This window comes from Patiria miniata, unplaced genomic scaffold (assembly GCF_015706575.1).
Source record: "Patiria miniata isolate m_02_andy unplaced genomic scaffold, ASM1570657v1 HiC_scaffold_24, whole genome shotgun sequence".
NCBI classification, from domain to species: Eukaryota; Metazoa; Echinodermata; class Asteroidea; order Valvatida; family Asterinidae; genus Patiria; species Patiria miniata.
Window position 1 is genome coordinate 12477571 of NW_024037063.1, and position 4610 is coordinate 12482180.

A 4610-nucleotide genomic window follows, 5' to 3' on the forward strand; every position below is an offset into this window, starting at 1 on the left:
TCTCCAGCCAGCAGTATAAATGGGTACCTGTGAGGGTCGAGGACCGATTGAGTGCTGATATCGGCTGCCGCGTGGTCCCATGGCCTGATGAATGGGGTAATAATTGTAGAGCGCTTTGAGATTGTTGATACGATGGAAAGCGCTATATAAGCACTACGATTATAGACCATTATCATGTTGCAGCCATTTGATTTTTCCCATTCAAATCAATGTAACCAAAGCGAGGCTGGAGGGAAAAATAGTCTGGTTCCTTGTTTGCACAAAAACATCATCATTCAGTACTGTTACAGGAAACAGTACTGATTGGATACAGGGAACATGACTAAAATGGTGGAAGCATGATATAGGTCCGTTATTGATTATTATCACTCAATCATGATCTTGTGGTCAGCTGGCTAGTGTGAATAACGTCCGCTCTTAGCAGCAGGTCGCGGGTTCCAGTCCCACCTGAGTAGGCTTGTTAAAGTAAACAAGCCCTCGAACAGCTTATGAAATACAATGGTGCTTTGAAGGGTGAAAACCCAGTACTGGATAACCTTGTTGATAAAGGTATGCTCAGGCACAGCGTCCATGTGGTTAAAATGCCTTGTATATCTCTAACATTTTTCTAAGATTTGGTTTATGCTTATCTTTTGAAATATTTTATTTGTTTGCGGTGTGAATATTTTAATACAGTGTGTATATACCAAATTTGTTAGTGTGGTAAGAATTTTAAATGAAGAGTAGTACTAGAACCAAAATTTTAATTCGAAGGAATATTTTTTATGAATTTTTAAATTTAAATTTTTGACATTGGTTTTACCCTTAACCAACGTAATTTTGTAAATACTGTGTACTGTACTGGTTAAGGGAAATTAACATAATCTTTGAGATGTTTTAAACCTTTTCTGTTTGGAGAAAAAAAAATAAGAATTGTAGAAAGATTTTGTAGTTTAATGGACATTGTGTCCCTTACCATTTTACGAGATGTTCACTAATTAGGAAGCTTGAAGTGCTCGAAATATACTTGCCCGCATGGCTTTTAAAAACACCGAATTCTTCTACAAGTCGTTTTTGTTTAAATAATATTAAATCTATTCTTCAATGGTTCCCGTAGATTTTCAAACCATTTCTGTCCTATATCCCAAACAATTTTTGAACGAAATTTCAATTCAGTGCACTGAGTTGTTCTTGAGTTATCCTCTCCACAAAGAGTGCTTTATTTTTGTTCCATTAGAAGTGACTCCGGGAATCTCGAATTGAATTTTTCACGGTTAGTACACTGTATTTCCTTAAATCATATTAAATTTATTCTTCAATGGTTCCCCTAGATTTTCAAACCATCCATATTCTATATCCCAAACAATTATTGAACGAAATTTCAATTCAGTGTACTTTGTTGTTCGTGAGTTATCGTCTCCACAAAGAATGCTTTATTTAAAGTAACTTGAATTCGAATTGAATTTTTCGCGGTATGTACACAGTATTTCCTTAAATGATATTAAATTTATTCTTCAATGGTTCCCGTAGATTTTCAAACCATTTCTGTCCTATATCCCAATTCAGTGTAATGTGTTGTTCTTGAGTTATCGTCTCCACAAAGAGTGCTTTATTTTTTGTTCCATTTAAAGTAACCCGAATTCGAATTGAATTTTTCGCGGTATGTACACAGTATTTCCTTAAATAATATCAAATTTATTCTTCAATGGTTCCCGTAGATTTTCAAGCCATTTCTGTCCTATATCCCAAACAATTTTTGAACGAAATTTCAATTCAGTGCACTGAGTTGTTCTTGAGTTATCGTCTCCACAAAGAGTGCTTTATTTTTGTTCCATTAGAAGTGACTCCGGGAATCTCGAATTGAATTTTTCGCGGTTAGTACACTGTATTTCCTTAAATCATATTAAATTTATTCTTCAATGGTTCCCGTCAATTTTCAAACCATCCATATTCTATATCCCAAACAATTATTGAACGAAATTTCAATTCAGTGTACTGTGTTGTTATTGAGCTTCGTCTCCACAACGAGTGCTTTATTTTTGTTCCATTTTAAAAAAGTAAAGGCTAATACCCCTTTTTTTTTTTCCAATTTTGGCCAAACTTGCTGGAAAGATGCCTCAACGCCCCTTTGACACATTTCAATTCGATTTCTGGACAGATGGGCTTCTCAAAATGAAATTTCGACGAAAATTTGGGGTAAAATCAGTCAAAAATGATGATTTTTCTTCTCTAAATATCGAGGATTTTTGCCCACATCTTCAAAATATTGGGTGTTACCCCTTGTGTTTTTTTCCCAATTTTGGCCAAAAAAATCAAATTGCTTCAAACTTGCTGGAAAGTTGCCTCATCGCCCCTTGGACACATTTCAATTCGATTTCTGGACAGATGGGCTCCTCAAAATGAAATGTTGACGGAAAATTTGGGGTAAAATCAGTCAAAATTATGATTTTTTTTCCTCTAAATATCGATGATTATTGCCCAAATCTTCAAAATATTGGGTGTTCGAAGCTTGATTGATGCTCCTGTAGCCCTTTAAGACAGAAATAATGACAACAGTCAGAATGGCCATTTTTCATTTTCATTACGAAAATTTTATTTGCATCCATTTGCCAATTGCAGTTAGCTCAGGAGGAAAAAAAAATCTACAGAAAAACGAGTATCTAGCTTCAAGAGGCAAATTACATTTAAAATTGCCCTACGTACACATTCCCAGAATAACGGTGTTGTGCTCTGGCCAAATATGAATTGAAAAAGAACTTATAAACCTCAAATTCTTTCATTTTCAAAAGACATTCAAATACATGTACATGTATTATTACCGACACATATATTCGGGAAAATGTGTTGGAAACGTGAATTCATTTTGACCAGGCAAAGAAAACACATTTGAAGAGTTTTTTGAAATTGTGAAACTCATAAACGGTAAGGATTCACGTGTTGGTGTAACATATTCAAGTAATAATCATACTCAATTTTCTTGACCTTTGACCTACATAATGGCCAGTTCGGGACATATGTGGTTAAAGTGAAATTCTTGAAATTCTGAGAGAAATAATTTAAAAACTCCGATATTAATAGTACAATTTTACTAAGATGGTTTGTTTTGTTGGCATTTTAAACAGCAGGTTACAACAGTACTGTTCAGATAATACCCATTGTATTTAAATATCACAAATAGTTCACAGTTAACATTGAGTACTTGCAATGTTCAATTACTTACGAATTAACATTTTCGTAGTCGATTTGACTTCATCCAAAACAGATCAGGTGTTTCAAGATTAGTTTCCTTTTTTCTTGTACGTATTTTACTGAGCAGAAACAGTACTTTATTTTGGTGAAACTTCAGCAATTTCTTTTTTCTGTTACATGTACATGCATTTACTGTTGGCTTGGACAATGATGAACTGACTTAATAAAATGGTTGAATCACACTGTTTAATTTCAATTTGACTTTCACAAAATAAGCAAGGATTTGATGTGAAAACTCCACCCTATCGTACAAAATTAGTCAGGGATTTATAAAAAAAAAATGTCTTTACTTCAACTTAAACAAAAACAGACTGAACCAAATTAGCCATCAAGACCCATAGAGGGCGCCCTTCAAAAACACGTAACATAGAACTGAAATAAGAACATACACAATGCTATTGAACTTCTTGTTAATGCTGGTGGGCAAAATGTACAGCTTTTTTTTTCCGCATCAAATCACAAGCAGCAAGACTCATTATTGACTTCTCCCTTTTTCTGTATGGAATGCACTTTTGCCGATATTTACAATCACAAATCACGCTCTTAATAACTTTTTTTTTTGCCAACAAATATTTAGGCACGTAATAAATATGTCAACATAGGTTAATCTCCAACACACCAATGTTAATCCGATCAGTGAATAATGTTAATCCCTTATTAAAATGACCAGATAATCCAACAGCTTTTAACAAATACCTCAGATCAGCAGATTTCATATGTAATTACAGAGCGTTCAAAGTTTTTTTTTTTTAGTGAAAAACACAAATGATTAATATATTATATACAAATCTTAATTCTTTACAGAAACCATTTTACAGTTAATCTTCAGCAACTGAGTAACAAGTTAATTCATACAAACGTCAACCCTTACACCTGTCTTTAAAAAAAATCTGCCTTAGTAAACCCTACATTAAAAAAAATCACAGTTGATATTTAACTACATGTAATTAAATACAGTACGGAGAAATAAACACATTATCCCCAGAAGTTTTTTTGAAAACGCAAGACACGGCGAGATTTAAACACGGACTGATACTCAAACACATGTTCAAGTCAAGGCGCTACATAATGGTCATACATGTACATACATATTTTGAAGCAAAATGTATGGCTTTGCTCTTTGCACGGTTGGTTGGATGGCCAGGAGCTAGTTTGAGTGAGGACCATGGTTAACCATACAGGATGGTTTTGGAACTATTTGGAACCCGAACCTGGGGCACTGTTCCATCACTAGTTACCAATAGCCGCCTGCACCATTTCCATGCAAAAAGCACCAAAAATACACCTAAATGAGAACAAACTTCACAAGGGACATTAGATATCTGCAAAAGAAATCAATTACAAAGAAGGAACCGATTCAAAGTCTTCCACGATTCTAATAA